This window comes from Ambystoma mexicanum, chromosome 2p, assembly GCF_040938575.1.
Source record: "Ambystoma mexicanum isolate Mex_15411 chromosome 2p, UKY_AmexF1_1, whole genome shotgun sequence".
In the NCBI taxonomy this organism is placed as follows: Eukaryota; Metazoa; Chordata; class Amphibia; order Caudata; family Ambystomatidae; genus Ambystoma; species Ambystoma mexicanum.
This window is the reverse complement of record NC_090923.1, coordinates 88,124,917-88,145,777: the sequence shown is the minus strand read 5'-3', so window position 1 is coordinate 88,145,777 and position 20,861 is coordinate 88,124,917. Positions and strand designations below refer to the sequence as shown.

General features: G+C 47.7%; 1 protein-coding gene across 2 annotated transcripts in view; it reads left to right on the top strand.

The window, feature by feature from the left end:
- The window catches only part of WDR6 (WD repeat domain 6), a 202,227-nt gene that overhangs the window by 116,025 nt on the left and 65,341 nt on the right, over nucleotides 1-20,861 (top strand). The window lies entirely within an intron of this gene.

Genomic DNA, 20,861 nt, shown 5'->3' with positions numbered 1-20,861 from the left:
TTTATGGCCAATTTCTATGAGGAAAAACCCTGCATACTTTCAGAGTTTTCACTCCACTCCCCCCACCTCAGCTCCCTCTGGTTCACAGGTCTTTGCTCTACCTACTCAACCCCCTTCTAAGAGGTCTCGTACTGATGTTCCATTTCAGAGTACAGTCATAGAACTCTATGACCCAGAATCAGAGCACGAAGATCTCTCTTTTGTAGAGGCAGCTGACCCTCAATTAATTGATGAGGATACAGCAGACCCTTATTATCGGGATGACCAGCACCAAGAGGCTGATCCAGAGACCAATATGTACTCTATAGACTCCCCTCTTAATCAAGACACTCCAGTCGTTGTGTCGCCTATTGATAATCAACCCCTCCTTACTGAGGTGCGAGCCTAGATGGCCGAGCACTTTGAGATTGACGCCCAGGAGGTACAGGAGGATAAGGACTTTGCAGAACAAATCCTTGGGGACAAGGAAACAGTGGCACAGTTTATCCCTCTACTGAAGTCGGTGCAGCGCAGAATACAAGCATCTTTGGAAGCCCCTAACCTAACAGGCTGTAAACTCACGTGCATAGAAACTATTTAAACCTGCACCTTCAGACCCTTTATATATTAGAGGGCAGCTGAAGCCAGACTCATTAGTTGTGACTATAACTAGAAAAAGAGCGGGCACACCCCTTGCTTCCTCTGAGGCCTCACCTGACAAGGAAAGCATAAAGATTTACACCATGGGTAGAAAGGTTGCCTCCGCTGCAGCGTACTAGACCAGAATAGCAAACAATGCAACACTTTTGGCCAGTTACAACTGCACAAGTGGGAGTAAATGTCGGCTTTAGTTTTGTCTGCCCCAGAGCCACTGAAGTCCCAGCTAGCACAGGTGGCTGCAGAAGGGAGGACAGTGTCAAGCTGTCTTCTTAAGACCAACTTTGACGCGGCGGACAATGCCGGAAGAATCATTGCTCAGGGGACTGTAATTAAAAGGCATGCGTGGCTGCGCCAGTCAGGTTTCAGACCAGAGACGCAAGCCATCCTAATAAACATGCCTTTTGAACCCAATGAGCTCTTCGGTAGGGCCGTCGAAGATGCCCTTAAGACAGCAAAGGACCAGTATGACACTTAAATCTTTGGGTCAACTCACCAACAAGATAGGGGGTAATGGCAATTTTTGCTGTTTTCACGGCCAAAGCTCTCAACAGAGATCCAAATACAGTCAAGGCCAGCTCTGTGTCTGGTCTCGCACTGTAGCTCAGAATCACATCAATCTGCTAGAAATTCTGGCAGTATTCAAAGCCCTTCAGGCATTTAAACCCCATTTAACAAACCTATCTGTGCAGATCCTAACAGTCAGCACTACAGCAATGTGTTATATCAACAAACCGGGGGCTACACATTCTCCAAATCTGTCGTCACAACATGTTCCAGGGGAACTCAACGCTCTAGCAGACTCATTGAGCAGAGATCCCCTACCATAGGAACACCAGTGGCGTCTACACGAAGGAGTCGTTGAACACATCTTCTCTCAATGGGGTTTCTCCACTATAGACTTATTCGCCACAAGCGAAAACAGTCAATGCCCAGACTTTGCGTCCAGGTTCCCCCAACCAGGCTCCAAGGGGAACACCCTATGGATGAAATGGTCAGGGAAATTTGCTTAAGCTTTTCCCCCACAACACATCTCATGAGGAGGAAGGTGGTGAACAAGATACACAAGGAACCGATGAAGCTTTTCCTAGTTGCTCCTATGTGGGCAAGACAACCATGCTATCCACATCTGCGCAAACTGCCGATCTGCGATCCCATCAAACTCCTGTGCCAGTACAATCTGCTCACTCAGCACGAAAAACTAACAGTGCACCTGCAGCCGCAATCAATGAACTTGGCAGCATGGTTCCTGAAGTCATAGAGTTCGGACATCTCAACCTGCCAGAGAGATGCATGGATATCCTGAAAGAATCAAGAAAACTAAACACTAAGCACTTTTACTTTGACAAATGGTGAAGATTCGTAATTGGATGCCAGTCTAAACAAATCAACTCCATAGAATGTACTCCATCCCACATTCTAGCTTATATGCTTCATTTGCTAAATGCAGGGTTAGTATTCAACTCCATAAAGGTCCACCTGACAGTTTTGTCAGCCTACACGACCTGTCATAATAAGGTCTCATGGTGGAATGTACTGGTCATCAAAGCATTCATGGAAGGGGTAAAGAGACTCCACCCTCCAATTTCTAACCCTCCGCCAGGTTGGGATCTCAATGTGGTACTCGCTAAACTCATGGGGACCCCCCCCTTTTGAGCCTATGCACAAGTCTAGTCTCAAACACCTGACTTATAAAGCTGCATTCTTAGTGGCTATCACTTCCATAAGAAGGGTTAGTGAAATTCAAGCATTGTCAGTGCAGGATCCTTTCTTTGTTGTACACAAAGACAAACTGGTTTTAAGTACTCACTCTAGGTTCTCCCCTAAATTCATCTCCAATTTCATGTAAACCAGTCAATTGAGCTACCGGCTTTCTTCCAGGAACCCAACAGCTCAGCTGAGGTTAAACGCCACACACTAGATGTGAGGAGAGCAGTCCTGTACTACGTAGACAAGACCAGACCAATAAGGAAAACAGATCAATTGTTTGTCTCCATAGCGCCAGGCAGAGAAACAGCGTGTCTCTATGTTTACCAAACGGTTAATGGCCTTTCAGGATGCAAAGCAGTGACTTACTGGTAACCGCAGACCTCTGCAGGGAGCTCTGAGCTTACTTATGACTGGTGAAATAAGAGGATACAGTAGGCATAGCAAACACCTAAAAATTAAGGTTATTTCTCCATTACAAAATGAGTGTTAAATTTCATCATCTCAGCTTTATTTCGACTAAATGTCATAAAAGCACAAAAACACATTTACAATTACATAAATCATAATACACAAGTCAATTTGGGTTTAAAAAGTATTTGCACAAAATTAAGACCATAAGTTGTGCAATGAATCGCAGGTATTCTCCCTTCGCCCTAAAGGGGGGACTCCCCCTTTGAGGCTAGAGAGGTGAGCCCGCGCTGCAAAATCCTCCCTAGGGGTCGAGGCAAGTGGGACCTCATTGGGAGAGACTCCCCCTTCGGGGACAAGGACTCCCATTCCTGTGAGGAACACCCTAGACCACATACTATAGCCGCATACCATGGGACTGCCTGCTAGGAACAATAATGTGACATCCTTATATTTGGCTAAAGGAAATGCTGAAACAAACTAATATGAAAAAAGGAAAAGAAGATGTCTCTTTAAAGAGAGGCATATGTTGAACTGCGACAAGTGGAGGAAGCAAAGAGCGAATCTTACACAGGGGAAGCCCCCTGACAACATCACACCTTGAGAGGCTGAGCAGAAACAAGCTGCGGGCTCCGCGACTTTCGAGGAAGCAAACTGCGCCAGTGCTGGACGCCCAGCTCATACAGCAACAGAAACCGTTATGAAGTGGGAGAGAGGAACCCTATATAAAGTGGTAGCGTGACCACAAATGTATCGGGGTGGGCAGGATGCCCGAGTAACATAGCCGAGACCATCACTGCTGGGAGCGCGAGCAGCTCCCTATCGCTAGTGCCCATATACGGCAGTAGCCAGAGCGGAAGCCGAGAACGGGACGCTGGCAAATGTGTGGAACAAGAAACCAGATACCAAAGAGGACTACCCGAGCGAGTGCAGAGTCTTGCAAGGTTCCCCTGCATACACAGAGGTACCTGGTAGAACAGGAAGTGCAGGAGGCCGCCGGGGCACCATTATATGCATGAAGAAACTCCACTCATCCCAGTCATAAAGATGAGATACTAAATATAAGCATGTCAAAAGAGAATTGTAAAAACCCTACAAATCAAGTAACAAATACACCGGTTGGGTAAATAGAGGAAGACTGGTATTGTATGAATAGAGAACTCGTCCCAGTCCTAAGCATGAGAGATTACCAATAAAACCAGTGAATTGGAGATGTGAAAAACACATAAAACAGGGATCTAATAGTCCAGTGCGCGAAACAGAAGGAGTCTAGAAACGAATACCATGGGCTGAAGAGAAATTACCCTATGACTTAAAATGTGAAAATTCATGGCATAATATTGTGTAATTAAAGCAAGTTAGATTAGACTGGCAAGTGAACAAGATAGAGGAAGATCTAGTCCAGGAAAGAGCACCCAGGAGAAAGAAAGTCTTGGGATCAAAACATACCCATGCTTGGAAAGCTTGAACTAAAAGATTGGAAAAGGTCTACGAGTATAGAAGAGTGTGAAAACTGTACTGTAGAGAGTACAAGACCCAAGAACATCTTGGAATTTCAACAAGAGCTTATCAAAGAGACTATCCAAGAAGATTATATTAAGAAACATTTGTATGAAAAATCAACCTTTATATAAAAGAGGTTTTCAGAAGATAAGTAAAGACCAGGGGAAGAAGAGAAATTCTCTTGGCCTTGTTTAAGTTGGTTATATATAGTGGTACGGTCGGGTAGAGTTAGTTTGGACGAAGGACATTTTTACTTTGGACATCCTTACAACTGACAAGCACATTTAGTTCCTTTTAGATAGACAGGGTTTTCTCTCTTACGGTCGGGAAAGATGGGCTTTATTATAATATCATGAAAGAAATTCAGAATGTCCTCAACTTGCCAGGCTTCTTCTTCTGACTCGCCACAGTTGTTAAAACAGTAAAGCTAGCAGTGCTTCATTAATTTAGCCTTTTGGCCATAATTATTTAGACATGGCCACTCCTTACCCATGTGTCCCTGTTCAGTGTGTTCCAGAGCCTTTCCCATTCATACCAAGCATTACCAAGATCATGCACCATTGCAGATACCACATCTTCATGGTTGGTACTTCTGCAGAACCTTTCTGCAGTTTGTAAGTCTCTAACACCATGGTTTTGCAGCCCTAGTTTCAAAAGTATTATTTTTTGTAAAGTTCTTTTTAAGTTTATAAATGTACAGGTATGTAGGGCGTGTAAACAAAGTGTGGACAGTTTCTTTAACAGAAAGGGCAGACGGGGCACATTTGAGATGAACTAGACTGTCTAAGGAACTCATGGTAGCCACAGTAAAGACAGACACAAGTGATCACAGTTCAAGGGTGTTTATTAAACTGTAAATGCAGGGTGGAAAAACACCTAAGCTGAACCTAAATCTAAGATGGGAGCATGCGTCGACCAACAAATGAAAAATAAGGCAGTCCTTGTGGCGTTGTCAAAATAAATGGGCCTAGATTAAAGAAAAAACCTATTGCCAATCCTTACTCTAAATACAAAAAGAAGTGTGGGAAAATGTTCTCCATAAAGAAAGAAGTGTTCACAAAGAATAAGTCAGGATGTGATTGCCAGGGGCCTCCCTTCCCCACGTCTGTGTCAGCTATCAGGTTCATGATGGTTAAGTCTCTTAAGAAAGTCTTTTGCCTTTGAGAGCCTGAATGCTTCAACAAACAAACACAAAGTTCTGTTTCACTTATATTTTGGGTGATGGGTTCCCCCTGCGTGTCCCCCTCTTCCGGGGGCAAACCTTGCACAGGTGTATTAAACAAAATAACTAAACAGTTCCTTTTCTCAGTGTACTTTGGGTGATGATCTCCCTCGGCCAGGCTCGGATCCAACTGACAAGGGGGACTTGGGGAATTCTTTTCTCCTAGTCCCCTTGCCTTCACAAATCTAAATGTCTTTTTAAACAGTTCTTCAGACTTTGCCCCTGCGTGTCAGCTTCCCTCTGCCGGGTTCACTCTCACCAACATTTATAGACTGTTCACTGTATTTTGGGACATTAGACTTTGCCCCCTTTTGTTAGCATGCCTACACCGGTTTCACTCCTGCTAAACTTTGCACCGTACTGTTCATGTACTACTTTAACAACATGCAGGATTAATTTCTCTTAACTTTCTCAATCATCTGTCGACTTTCGACTGTAGAGAGGATTTTACAGGACCTCTGTATAACCACTTTGACCTCTCTTTGCCTCTTCCCAGGGCCTTCTGGTTACGGTAGTCTCTTATCGGGTAATCAGCCAGAGTTTCCTGCGTGAGCACCCACATGGTGCCGGACGCCTACCTTGTGGGTTTTCCCCCTCTTTCTCAATAGTTCCTAAAAGTTCAAATTTAGCTACTTGCTACTTTTCCTTCAACACAGTTTGGTTTCTTATCGACTCTCCCCTCGACTCACCAGCTGTGATGAAATGCTTGGCTTTCTTCCCCTTCAAGTCAAGACTGGTACCACGAAGACCAGCGTCTCTCCCCGGCTTGGTTATCAGTAGAGGAGGGTCTCGTGTACCATTGACATCTGCTGCAACACACGCTGGCCTTTGTTCACGTTCTTATGTTTCCGTCTGCAGAGGTTTTCACGGGTCTTGGTCGGAAAGGGCAAGGTCACTTCTCTCCTAGTCACCCTCTCTGTATTTGCCGTTTTTCGCCTCCTCTTAGACTGCCGTGCTGAGGTAGCCCTCGCATTGTGCGGTCTGCCTTGCTTGTCCTGGGCTCTCATGCTCCACCTTTTATCCCTGTGGGGCAGGGAAAGGATGGTCAGGTGTGTGTGAGATTCTGGTCAATTGCCTGACCCTTGTATTGGGACATGCCAGGTAAACAGCTTGAGTGTTAGTCTATTGTCTTTCGTCTTGTGCGCGAGCGTTCGGGTGGAAAAGGTTGGGAAGGCAGTGTCTTGGACTATCCTACCGCGTGTCACCCGTCAGTGTCCCACTCGGGGAGAATTCTCAGAAATGTGCTAATTCCCTCCACCTAAGAGACCCCCAGCAACTTTGCTGGATTTTGAGGACTTGATTTTTTTTTAACCTGGATACAGTGACCTTTTTCACACTCTCTCATGTATTTTAATGTGATTTTGAAGACTGTGCTTCGAGGGGATTGGGTCCTCCGACGTATTCCATATCTATGACAGTAATCACCACAGCTATGATGCTTTGGAAAATTTCCTGCGTCAATGACGTCGATACGCTGTCCGCGAGGGCCTCCGTTGAGCCGACGTCACCGGATGTTATAAGTACGTCGCACAGCGCCCGTAGCCTCAGTTCCGTTTTTTCCCGCGAACGTGATCGCTTCGGAGATCTCGGTGCGCCTCGGTTCTTCTGAGTTCTGTTCTTTCGGTTCTTAGAAGCTGTTCATTGTGAAGATTTCCATGATGTCTTCGTCTTCTTCCACCCCGCGGCCAGGTTTTAAGAAGTGTCGGGACTGCGGGTCCAAGATGTCGTTGACGGATTTCGCACGCCGCCTGCCTCTGGTGCCTCGGGTAGGACCATGACATGGATGACTGTATAGACTGCCAGTCGCTTACATCGAAGGCCTTGCGGGAGCGTAAGAAGAAGCTTTCTATAGGTAAGGTGGCCAATCCCCGGAAGTCGAGATCCACTGGGCTTTCGACTGACGATTCGAGGGGCGACTCTCTGCATCGTCGGCGGTCTCGGTCCAGGAGTAGGTCCCGCCATTCCTCTGCCTGTTTGAGGCACTGCCTTATTTGTAACTTTCTAGACCAGGCACACACTATCTTACAATGGGATGCTGGAGAGGTTACTTAGTATCCCCTTTGTCTAGCTTCTCATGTAACATTCATATGTTACCCTTTCATCGATGAATGGCTGGTGGCAGTGGTTTACTTTTAACTACTGTGGTGTGCATTACCCGCAGGCTGCGTTCGCAGCTGCAAAAAAGTCCCGAAGGGTGCCATTTTTGTCAAAATGGCCCTGGTCTTCTTTTTTCGCCATTTCTTTGTGGAAAGAACCTTCTTGAGATTTACTCTGCGCGCCAAACCAGGTTTGGCCCTTTGTTCGCATTGCCTTTGGCAGGATTCACGAGTGAAGCCCGCCTCTGGCTCCAGGGTGTCTGGTGGGGACAGGAAGTGTGGGAGTTGCCCAAAACTCCCTGTGCTTAGTCTCCTAGGAGACCCAAATGCACTCTGTAGTGATTGGCCGGCTGACTGTCCGGCAAGGACAGCCATCCTGCTGGGTGACTGACAGCTAGGCTGGAATGAATGGGAGAAACCTGAACATAAGGCGACCAGTGGACGAAGGAACTGAATAAGAACTTGAAGAAATGCCTATTGCAACTCCAGGACCGTTTGTTTACCCGGTGAAGCCCTGCTGCTGTGCTGAAACTCCAAATCCGTATTGACAGAGAAGCCCCTGCAAGGACGACTTCTCCCCTTGCGTTGGTGAGACCAATCAACTCCAAAGTAAGCCACCTGGACATTCTCTCGGAGCGGGTTGCATTTCCACAGAGTTGCTGCTGGAAACCGAAACACCAGGGAGAGGAACACCAGATTTTGTGTTTATTAATTTTTTTATTTATTTGTTTATTAGGCACCAGAAGCCCGCAGGCATCAGGGCGCCACATAAAGACAAGTACACATACAAGACACATTGACGAACGGGCAGAGAGGTATGGGACACTTGGCATGGAACACATACTACTCTAGCTTGCTTCAATCATTTGAATAGGAGAGTTTTCAAATGCTTTCTGAATTTGAGGTGGTTTGACTCTGTTCTCAGGTTCAGTGGCAGTTTATTCCAGTGGGAAGCCGACCGATTTGGGAAGGCTCTGCCCAAGCTGTTTGCTTTCCTGTGGAGGTTATCTGCGATGAGCCCTTGAGCCTCAGATCTGTGCGGGTTGGAATATAGCCCACAATTTTGGATTTAAGGTAGGCCAGAGCTTTTACATACAAACACTTGTGCGTAAGTGTCATGGATTTGAACATCACACGGTCCTCAACCCTTAGCCAATGTAGTTCCTTCCTTGCCTCACTAATACGATCGGATTTGGGCTTTTTATTGATTATTTGAAGAGCGTGGCTCAGAATGTGCTGGTATTTTGTCAGGCATTGTTTACTGGCGCCCAAAAACCGGGTGCTGCGATAGTCCAGGCGAGAGAGTATAGTCGCTCTGGCTATGGTGACACAGTTGGATTCATTGAGTAAAGGTCTGATGGCTTTTAACAATCTCAGGTAGTAAGAGCAATTTTTACTAACGTAAGAGGCTTGAGCGTCTGAGCTCAAGGAGGCTTCCAGGGTCATGCCAAGGGGTTTGACTCTGCTCACTACTTGGATATGAGCCTCTTTTATCGTGAATGACTTATAGCTGGATGGAATTTTTGCCCTGGCTTGCTTGGACCCGAAGACCATCAACACTGTCTTTTTCCCGTTCAAACACATCATGTTATGATCCATCCACTGTTCAATGATGTTATAGAGTTTGTTTACCATTTTGTTGTCTTTCATGTGGTCCCCGCTCAATTCCACAACCAGCAGAGTGTCGTCAACATAGTTGGTGAAAAAGGCGTTAATGTTATCTAGAGCCTTGCAAAGGAGGCGTAGATATAGATTAAAGAGAAGTGGCGAGAGACTAGCTCCTTGTGGGACACCACAGAAAATATTTGATTCTCTTGAGAATTTATCACCCCAATGTACTCTAAAAATTTGGTCTGCTAAAAGTGTGTGTTGCTTTTAAGTTGGCCAAGAGCTCCAGGAAGATCCTCCGGACCCCTGGAAAGCAGGACTGGCCGAGCCTGAGCCCCCTCGATAGAGTGCTGGACCCCAGAAGCAAGGAAAGCCCATCTCGATAGCCAGGAACCGCAGTGTTGCTATTTGCAGTAGACGCGAGGAGCTGAAACGCTGAACAGCCACTGATTTGAGGATTGCCGGTTGCGAGCGGTGGCCGTCCCATTGCAGTGCAGGAGTCCCCAGAAGTCCTCCCTCTTGTTCCCACGACTGAGGCCCAAGAACAGTGAGGTCCGCAGAGCTGCAAAGGAACAGCAGTCATTTGCTGCACTTTTTCTTCAATCCAAAGCTACTGTAAAGTCTGACAGAATTTACCTCTTATTGTAGAGTTGCTTGCATCTTCTACTACTCGCACGCCTAAACAGCTTGTGGCCCTACAGTGATTCTTCTTTTTCTTCAAAGACTTCTAAAACATTGTGCAAATACTTTTATACTTACCTACCAGAATTGCTTCAGCTCATATAGACTTTTACCCATTGACTTTGGCCCAACCTGTTATACTGAATGACTCTACTTAGGGGATCTACAAGTATTTACCTGCTTAAGAATATTTGTGATCTCTTGTTTGTTCTAATAACCCTTTCCTTTGACCAATTCTTAAGAGTATTCTAAATGCAACAATAAGATATTAATGTCCTCAGCACCCTAGCTGAGGGTGTATGTTGTGACTGTGGGCCATCCCAAAAGGGTCTTTACTGATTTAGAAACTAAGAGTGTGTAGTTTTGGAGTGTATTTGTGTGTTGCTTTTATATTGCTCCGTTCTGAAGAAGGCTTATTCTAACTGACTGGTAAATACATTGATAATTGTTTATTCAAGAAACCTTGTGTGCAAGTGTTTATTTGAATACCTGTCACTGTGTAACTCCCCTACAGCTCACAATGTCCCCTCTTGAGATAAGCCTGGCTACTCGACCTCACTACCAACCTGTGTAGTACAGACTTATACCAAAGGTTGGGTTCCTATTGCCAGGAGGTCAGGGTTGTTGTAGTGCACCCAAAGGGTATGGCATACAATCTTGCCTAACACTCCCCAAGGACCCCCCATCTAGGTGATCCTCCCTCACTGGTCCACCCCCAGGAACTGGGTCCAATAGTGATGGCCGTGTCCTGGCCACCTGGATGAGATCCCTGGGGACTAGCTAGGGAGACACCTTCAGGTTTCTCACAACTTCCACATGCTAGATTGTGTACCAAAGGGTAGGATGCCAATTCTAAGTTTAAGAAATAAGTGCATTTGTGTGATTCCTGAACCTGGTCAAGATACCTTGCATATTGTAATGCTTTCTTTTTTTTTTTTAAAACGACTTTTTATTAAGGTCTCAGCAGTTACAGTGGCACTCAATTAATACATCACATGGTCTTACATACAACAATGTCTTCATTAGAAGTTCAATAATTTACAGTCTACATAGCTGTTTCGTCATCCGAGAATACGCCCTGAAGGGGCTCCAGATGTCCTTTGGTCGGCTCATGCTCGGTTGGGTTAGCACATATTGTTCCTCGCATTCATTTGTAGAAGTTAATTCGCGTAAAAAGGTATTCATGGTAGGGGAGTTCGGGCTTTTCCATGATTGCAGTATACATTTTTTGGCGATGACACATTAAACAGCCTTCTAATTTTTTCGGAGGATTTCCCAATATCCCCGAACAAGTATTTTTGGGGGGACAAATACGGGGGGATTTGTGTAAATTATGTCAGCGTAGCTGCAACCTTCTCCCGGAATTGAGCCACAACCGGGCACTCCCAGTACATATGATAGGATCCCGCTTGCGGGGACTTACATTTGGGGCAGTCACCTGTATCACCCGGCGTAAATTTAACCATTCTGGCCGGGGTATAGTGCAGTCTGTTAAGGATTTTAAATTGTATTTGGCTCAATCCGGCATTGAGGGATACCCATCTTGTAAGCATACAGTACCTTACCCATTTCTCTTCAGGAATAAGCATTTTCATATCAGCTTCCCATTTCTCTTTCACTCGGTTGATTGTAGGAGTGTGGGTCTGTATCGTCGTATACAACTTGGAGATTCCCAGCCCCCCCTTGTGTTGTAACCAGTTGTGTGCACGGGTGAGAGGGGGGTTCATCAGGGAAAGATGGCCAGTGTGCTTGAAATGCGGACCTCATCCGATAGTGCTGTAATGTTTTGAGGGATACTCCTCCCACACCCCTCAAGAATACTGCAAGGGTCACAAACTTCCCATCTATGTACATATCTCCCACCTTCATCTCAGTATCGGGGTCCCAGGCTTCCTGGATGGTGATGTCGAATGTGGGGGGAATAGTTTGGTATTTCCATAACGGGGCCTCGGGGTTATAGGGGATCTCAATGTCCAGTTTCTTGTATATGGTCCCCCAGGCTCTCACTGTGCAGCTAACAGTGTCAAATTCACATGAGTCCTTGTGTCTTGTATCAAAGATAACTGATCTAACTTCTGTGGGTGTAGTAGTGTACTCTTCTATCCATGTGTGGGGTGAATTGTCTGCCTCATCATACCAATGTTTTGCGAACTGCGCCTGTGCCGCCATGTAATAGAGCTCAAAATCTGGTGCTGCTATTCCCCCTTTTTCATATGGTTCTATCATCTTTTCCCACCCAATCCTGGCCACCTTCCCGTTCCAAAGGAATGACACTGCCATGGAACGAAGTTTAGAAAAGAATTCCTTACCCGGCCATATAGGTATGTTCACAAACAGATATAGCAATTTTGGGAGTACAATAATTTTAAGAATGGCAATTCTACCGTGTAGTGAGATTGGGAGGTGTCTCCAGGTCTGTAATTTGGTATGGAGTGTTTGTAGCGCCTGGTCATGGTTGTCAGCATATAGGGTCTGTCTATTACTTGAAACCAGGACTCCCAGGTATCTGAAGTGTCGCTCCGACCACTTAAGGCCGCACATCCGAGCCGGGTGGTTTGTGGATGGGGTGAGCGGGAACATTTCTGTTTTAGCACTGTTCACCGTGTACCCAGAGTACTGCGCAAATTCGCTGATGTCTGCCATAATAGGAGCGATGTTTTTGTCTGGTGCGCGGACGTACAGCAAGGTATCGTCCGCGTATAAGGATATCATTTGAGTGGCACCTTTCAATGGTACACCCTTGTTAATGTGTCTCGGGCGTACCACAGCCGCCATGGGCTCTACTGTCAACGCAAATAGGATAGGGGAGAAGGGGCACCCCTGTCTGGTGCCACGTCCCAGCTCAAACAGCTCGGATATAGTTCTATTTGTGCACACCCTTGCACCCGGGGCCGTGTACAGCAGCCTAACGTACTTGATATAGTTGGGGCCCACCCCGAACGCCTCCAGCACCAAAAAGAGGTACTCCCAGGAGACCGAGTCAAATGCCTTCTCGGCGTCAAGGGACACTGCGACTGCTTGTTTGCTCGGGTTGATTTGTGACATTATGCCGAATAGCCTACGCAAATTTAGGGCAGTGGACCTATGGGGAATAAACCCACTTTGATCTGCATGAACCAGCGTAAGTGTTATGGGTAACATGCGATTCGACAGCACCTTTGCGAAAATTTTGGCGTCTACATTTATCAGGGACAGGGGCCTATAGGATGACATGTCTTGTGGTGGGCGTCTGCGTTTGGCCAGCACTGTAATGATGGCCTCACGCATTGTCGGGGGTAGCATTTGTCTCCCCAGAGCCTCTCCCCACATCTCTAACAGCACAGGCACTAATTCTTCCCGGAATTCTTTATAAAATTCAGCACCAAGCCCATCCGAGCCGGGTGCCTTTCCAGACGTGAGCCCCTTTATCGCCTCAGTAAGCTCCTCGGCAGTGATAGGTTGTTCGAGTGCTAGTTTGCTTTCTTCTGGGATTGTGGGGAGATCCAGCATAGCAAGTTATCTTTTAATCTCATCGGGGGATTTCCCATCTCTATTCTTATACAAATTTTTGTAAAATTGAACAAACTCATCATTTATTCGCTGTTCACTTGTTATTATCTCGTTTTGTGCCGTTTGGATCGCTGTAATCGGAGTCATATGTTTTTCGTATTTAACCAAGTTGGCCAACGTTCTCCCTGCCTTATTTCCTTCTCCATATCTGCGAGCCCTGGTGGGGGCCGCTGTATATTGTACTTCAATTATTGCCATATCAAAATCTCTAAGTAACTTATGTATTGCAGCCAGGGTGTCTCCACCATGCGTGCGGCTGTAGATTTCTTCTAGTGTGTTCAACTCTTTCTCCACCCCCTCCAGCCCACGGCGCACTTCCCTCAAAAGACCAGTGGTATTAGATATTCGGGCCCCCTTCGGCCAGACTTTGAAAGCCTCCCATACTGACGATATTTGTTCTACAGAACCAATGTTGTCTGTAAAAAAGTTAGCAATATCAATGTGTAGGGACTCAACAACATTCGGGTCTTTTAGTATGTCTCTTGGCATTCTCCACCTCCTAGTTGGTCTGGGGGCATCTTTCAAAACGATCTCCAGCATCACCGGGGAGTGGTCCGATAGTGTACGAGGAAGGATTTCGCAATTCTCTAGGGCATGCGCAATGTTTGTGGATATAAACCAGTAATCTATACGTGACTCACTATCATGGACAGAAGTGTAGAACGTGTACCGTCTGCTGGCTGGATGGAGCACTCTCCAGGCGTCCACTAGAGATAGTTGCGGGATAATTTGCTTCAGAACTAGTGCCGCCTTGGTGGGTGCCATGGTTACCTTAGTAGATCTATCCAGGGTCTGGTCTAATATTGTAACGCTCACCTGATTCTCGCAGAGGCGCCGGTCTTGACTGGGCGACTAGCGTATCTTCAAAGGTGATGTGTACCACCCGGTTGGCTCTTTGGGCTGGACCTCTGTGCACTGTATGCCTGACGTGTAGAGTAAGATGTCTGCAGATAGAAAATATGGGGTTAATGAACTGGGGTTATTGGGGTGTCCCTATCTCTTTCCTCTTCTCCTCTCCTGTAGACCCCCAAAGGTTAACGCTCTCACCTTAGGTAAGTGAATGCCGAGCTCTCCATCTGCCTCGGGGCAGGGTGCTGTAACCAGTTTCTTCACTGGATAGGTAGCGCAGGCCTCTTGACTTCAGAGGACTGCTGTCCGTCGTTTACTGCACGAACGGTAAGTTTCGAGTCATTCAAATGTCTTTAAAGTCTTTAGTAATGATGTCTCTTGTTTTGCAGGGTTCCGGCGATGGCGGATGACGGGCTGAAGTGAGTTGAAGATGGAGCCCGTGTGATGAATAGAACGCCTGGAAGCACGTAAGTAAGCGCTTGTTGCCTGCTTCACTATGCGCTCTAACTGTCTTTTTATTTTGCAGGTACGAGTTCGGAGCGGCTGCAGGGTGCCGGAATACCCACTGGATTAGATGTGGAAAGGAGTAATGGCACGTGAGTATTAAAGTTCCCCAATGTCTTTAAACGCACCTTGTTTTGTCTTTCAGATGAGGGATGCAGCGCCGAAGGCCTCCGGAGCGTGCAAAGAGTTGGTAAACTTTTGTCTTTCAGATGCCGGAATGCAGTGTGAAGACCTCCGGAGCGCACTAAGAGTAGGTAAGCCTTTGCCTTTCAGATGCCGGAATGCTAACCTGTTCTTTCTTGTCTTTATAGGTGTTGCTGAAGACTGGATTCAGGATGGTAAGCCTTTTTCCTTAGGCCCAGGACCGGATGCAGAAGACACGATGAGCGTTCTGCTGCAGAGGTTGCACGATCTTCTCATGGTGTCCATCTTGACTTACTAGCGTCACCTCTTGAGTGGTATGTGTTACTGGCCCGGAGGCTATCTCCGTACCATCCACCGTAGTAATGACGTCCTTTACAGCCTTGGGACAAAGAGTTAGATTCATCCTCAAAACCATTTCATGATCCACATAATTGCCGATGGCACCGCTGTCGACGTAAGCTTCAATTGCATGTAATCGATCCGGATTATCAGGGCTAATGAGGACCATAGGTATCACGAAATGCGAGGTCACGGAACTGGTTTTCACGCTCGGCAAGAGGACCTCTATTCTTGTCGGGCGAGGTCGTTTCCCTGCTCAGAGTTTGTAACTTTGGTAACTGCAGCTCCTACTGCCTTCTTGGCAGGTTTCACCGGACAGTCTCGAAGAAAGTGCCCTGAGTTTCCGCAATATAGGCAGAATTGCAACTGTTTCCTCCTTTCCCGCTCCCTTTGTGTTAGAGGACCTTTCAGACCCCCTATTTGCATGGGTTCCCCGGAGTCTACTCCTTTGGAAGGAGTTGGCGGTTTGGAAAATACTCGAGCATCAAACTTGGAACGATCGGCCTTCCTGTTCTGCAGCCTGTGATCTATTTGAACGACCAAGTCTATATAATCCGAACAGTCTTGTGGGGGATTCACTACTTGGGCTAAAACGTCTTTGAGCTCTCCACGTAGACCTCTATAAAACAGCGTAATCCTTTTGTCCTCAGGCCATTGAGTTTCCACTATTAGTCTATTGAAAGATGCAATATAAGCCAAAAGGTCTTGATTACCCTGTCGCAACGAAAGAAGCTCATTGTCCAAGGCCTGCCCCTGTGAATGTCTTGCGAACAGTTTTTCCATACTAAGCTGAAAGGCTTGAAAATCATGGAGAACCGGATCATCTTGATTAACTAGAGGGATCGACCAGTCTGCCGCATTGCCACTAAGGTACGAAAGTACAAAAGCTACTTTTGCTTGATCAGTTAGAAAGGCTGCTGGCCGGCATAAGAAGTGCAACCGGCACTGATTGATAAATACTGCAAACCTCTTTGGGTCACCAGAAAATCGTTCGGGCGGAGCCAGAGGTACATTCCCAGGTAGGTTGATCTGCACTGGATTCATAGAGGATGTTGAAGGAAGATTTGCCCCTGATGCGGGTAACGGGGTCTGTCCGGCTTGTGACTGTAGCACTTGTCTAGCAAGATTGTCTGTTCTCTCCTTGGAAATAATTAGTTCCCTTCTTAGAGCATTGGTTTCCTGACGAGCTGCATGCACTTCTGCCCTTAGTTCCCCAAGTAACCGGACTAGGGGGTCAGTATCCGAGGTTTCCATAGCGCCTGGGCGAGAGTTTTGCGGTAGGCTTTGCGTTCTGTAACGCTCACCTGATTCTCGCAGAGGCGCCGGTCTTGAATGGGCGACTACCGTATCTTCAAAGGTGATGTGTACCACCCGGTTGGCTCTTTGGGCTGGACCTCTGTGCACTGTATGCCTGACGTGTAGAGTAAGATGTCTGCAGATAGAAAATATGGGGTTAATGAACTGGGGTTATTGGGGTGTCCCTATCTCTTTCCTCTTCTCCTCTCCTGTAGACCCCCAAAGGTTAACGCTCTCACCTTAGGTAAGTGAATGCCGAGCTCTCCATCTGCCTCGGGGCAGGGTGCTGTAACCAGTTTCTTCACTGGATAGGTAGCGCAGGCCTCTTGACTTCAGAGGACTGCTGTCCGTCGTTTACTGCACGAACGGTAAGTTTCGAGTCATTCAAATGTCTTTAAAGTCTTTAGTAATGATGTCTCTTGTTTTGCAGGGTTCCGGCGATGGCGGATGACGGGCTGAAGTGAGTTGAAGATGGAGCCCGTGTGATGAATAGAACGCCTGGAAGCACGTAAGTAAGCGCTTGTTGCCTGCTTCACTATGCGCTCTAACTGTCTTTTTATTTTGCAGGTACGAGTTCGGAGCGGCTGCAGGGTGCCGGAATACCCACTGGATTAGATGTGGAAAGGAGTAATGGCACGTGAGTATTAAAGTTCCCCAATGTCTTTAAACGCACCTTGTTTTGTCTTTCAGATGCAGGATGCAGCGCCGAAGGCCTCCGGAGCGTGCAAAGAGTTGGTAAACTTTTGTCTTTCAGATGCCGGAATGCAGTGTGAAGACCTCCGGAGCGCACGAAGAGTAGGTAAGCCTTTGCCTTTCAGATGCCGGAATGCTAACCTGTTCTTTCTTGTCTTTATAGGTGTTGCTGAAGACTGGATTCAGGATGGGTAAGCCTTTGCCTTTCAGATGCCGGAATGCTAACCTGTTCTTTCTTGTCTTTATAGGTGTTGCTGAAGACTGGATTCAGGATGGTAAGCCTTTTTCCTTAGGCCCAGGACCGGATGCAGAAGACACGATGAGCGTTCTGCTGCAGAGGTTGCAGAATAGCGCAAAGCAAGATTCATCCACCGGGTGTGGTTTAAATAGCCTCCTGTAGTGCTTAGGTGTCTCCTTCCACAGCCACGCCTAAGTAAGAAAAGAGTTCCTGGTAAGAAAAGAGTTCCTGCCTTCCAGAAGAGTTCCAGTGTTCTGAATCTAGGGAGTGGCTCCAGCCCCACCCAACAGGAAAAGTAGTTCCAAACAGAAGAGGATCAGAGGCTCAACTGGCAGGCAAGTAAGCAGCATGGTCTGCTGAAGGTAAGTCCACCCAAGCATTATGAGCCCGGCGCTTCCAGCGCTGGGACTGGGCATATTTATGAGCCTGGTGCCACTGGCGCCAGGACTGGGTCCAAAAGGTCCCAATTGGGACTGGTTGGCACTCGGAACCTGGGTTATGGATCTGCTTCCAAGGGAGTTGGGAAAACCCTGACCTTTTGGAAGCAGAGATCATGACAAATATCACATTAAAGTCCCCTCCCCATAGTACAGTGGCCGCATCATGTTTGGCAAGGATCTCAAGCATATGTAGGTAAAAATCAGGATCGTCCAGATTGGGACCATAGGTGTTCAATAAGGTCATTTGTTTCCCTGCTATTTCCCCCCAAACCAGAACATATCTACCCATCGGGTCCACCAAGTGGCCTTTGGCAACAAAGCTAAGAGAATTATGTATGAGGTTGCAGACCCCTCTGGACTGCGATGAATAGTTTGTGTAGTAGTATAATTTGCCCCATTTTGCCAGTATTTTCTCCTTAACCGAGCCCTGTGCATGCGTTTCCTGTAACATTAAAATGTGAGGCCCGTGTCTAGTGACATAATTGCCAACCTTTCTGACCTTCATCGGATTGTTCAGGCTCCGAACATTCCATGACATTAATCTTATTTTCAGCCCGTCACCTTTTGTTTTGCATTTTTACATTGACCAAGCAGTAATGACCATCAAAGCTCAAGTGATTAACTTTAGAGTAGCACCCGCGCCTGCGAGACCATGTTTTAATTAACCTACAACTTCCAACAGTGCATTCTCCCTCTCCAGACTCCACCACATCCCAGGTCCCTAACATGCCCTGGCAGCAATAACATTCTGTAACTTCCTGATTTCCCCAACCCCACCCTCCACCCACATCATCCACCCCAACTTGACGATGTACCCTTAAACCTTTTAGGAACTTTCCTGTGGGTGCCGCATTGTTGCCACGGGCAACCAGAGCAGGCTCACGTCCCGCTTGGAAGATTACTCAGAGCCCCCCAGCGGGAGCAGAAGTCCGTTACACATCACTAAAGCAGCAACAGAACATATGTGCGCAACCAGCTTCAGTCAGCAGGGCCCCGGTCTCCACCTCCCGGAGGTGATCTTCCGTTCTGGTCCGGTCCACGGCCTCTAGGTGGTAGGGGTATAGTTGCTTCCACATACGCCAGAGTGGCGGCCGGGGTCTCAAAAAAGTGTGTTCTTCCTCCACACTAGATCCGCATTTTGGCCGGGAATATTAGCGCATATGGGACCTGTCTTGCCCTCAGTAGCCGCTTGACCGGCTCGTATGATCGCCTGCCAGCCTGTACTCCCGCAGCAAAGTCCGGATAAACATGTATGCGGTTCTCCTCATATTGTAGTGTCCCAATTTCTCTAGCCTTTCTGAGAATTGTATCTCTGTCTCTGTAATTCAACATCTTGCGCGGCGGGGCTCTGGGTTTTGGCACGGGGGCCAGAGCGCGGTGTGCTCGCTCATTGGCTCGAAGGATTCTGTCCCGAAAAGAGTCTTAAGAAGGTTTTCCACTTGTTGTTCCATTGCGCCTTTCCCGAACTTTTCAGAGACCCCAGCAATCCGAATTGTTCCTTCGGGATCTGGATTCTAGGTCCTCGCATTTACTTTGCAGTGCGTTCATGCCTGGCTTAAGTTGCGCTATGTCGCGATCGTGTCGCGCAATGGTGTCTTCGTTTGTACCAATTCTATCTTCAGCCTCGGTGATTCTGAGGCTCTCCTTGTCAACTCTGGTTTTCAATGCTCTTATGGTATTGACATTGTCATCTAGCTTCACATTTAGGGATGGGAAGCCATTCGGAACTATCGTGGTAAGGCGATCAACCCTGTCGCCGCTGTCCACGCCAGGTTCAGCCATTGATGTTGTTGCCAGGTCTGGTTCGTGGCCTGCTGCCTGGCTACAGGTGAACGAGTCCATTGGGCCTTTCTTTTTCTCGGTCGTCCCCTCTGCCGCTTTTTCCTGTTCCCTCGTGTTACCCATGGCTGACACCTCAGCCGGGTCACGAACACGGGCAATGGATCTTGTGGGACTATACCGCAGAGCAGGCCGTGTAGGATATTATTTGTCGAGTGGGCTTGTTCAGGCTGGGGAGCCACAAAACTACTGATTCACAGAGCCACCAATGTCCAGGCACCAGTGGTAGCCTGCTAACTCGCCCACTTACAAAGGGCTGTGTCTTCCCACGAAGAAGGGAGTTGCACCCCAGCCGCAGAATGCCGTACCACTCACTGTCTCGGCGGCACCTCCGCCATCTTGCAGGAAATGTAGCACGTGTGGCGCGCCCCGGCCGCAGGCCAAAAAATGGAGTCGCCCCCTGGCCACAGCCCAGGCCCGGGGGTGGGGGAAAGGATATCACGCCGTCCGACGACGGCACGCTTCCCAGCACCTGCTGTAACACGACAGGGAGCACCAGCTCTCACTTAGAAGGATCGCCTCAATAACCGCCAGGGCAGGGCCCACAAGCCAGCAGCACTTGCCCGCACAGCCCTGCATACGGGACCCAGGGGGCGATCAGCAGCGCACACGGGCAAGCTCCGCGACCACGGCACAGCAGCTCCACCTCTCTGTGCCCCTCTGGCCAGAGCGGCAGCGGCACGTGGCGCCGATCAGCCGGACGTCCCACGCGACACACTCCCGAGCCTTCTCCCGCTCAACCCGCCAAGGCCGATATCTCTGTGAGTTTTGGTCCGCCGCTCTCAGGATTTCAATCGGGTGTGGACCGGATCAAGGTGCACCCGCTGCTCGACTTCGCTGTCCGGTGATGGCTCCGAAACAGGATACAAATATAACTCCGATTTCTGTCGGGTCGGAGCTCTCGCTTCAGGCGGCCATCTTGGTCGTGCGCAACAGCGCCCCCCATATTATAATGCTTTTTGAGGGTCAAATATGATGCAAAACTGTTTTGATGACCCACTCTTCAGAAAGGCGCTTTAACATTTTCTTAGATTTATTGTCAATCTGATTTGGCAGAGTCTACAAGTGGCGAGCTCCCATTGTGAGACTCGTGGACCTGATATTTC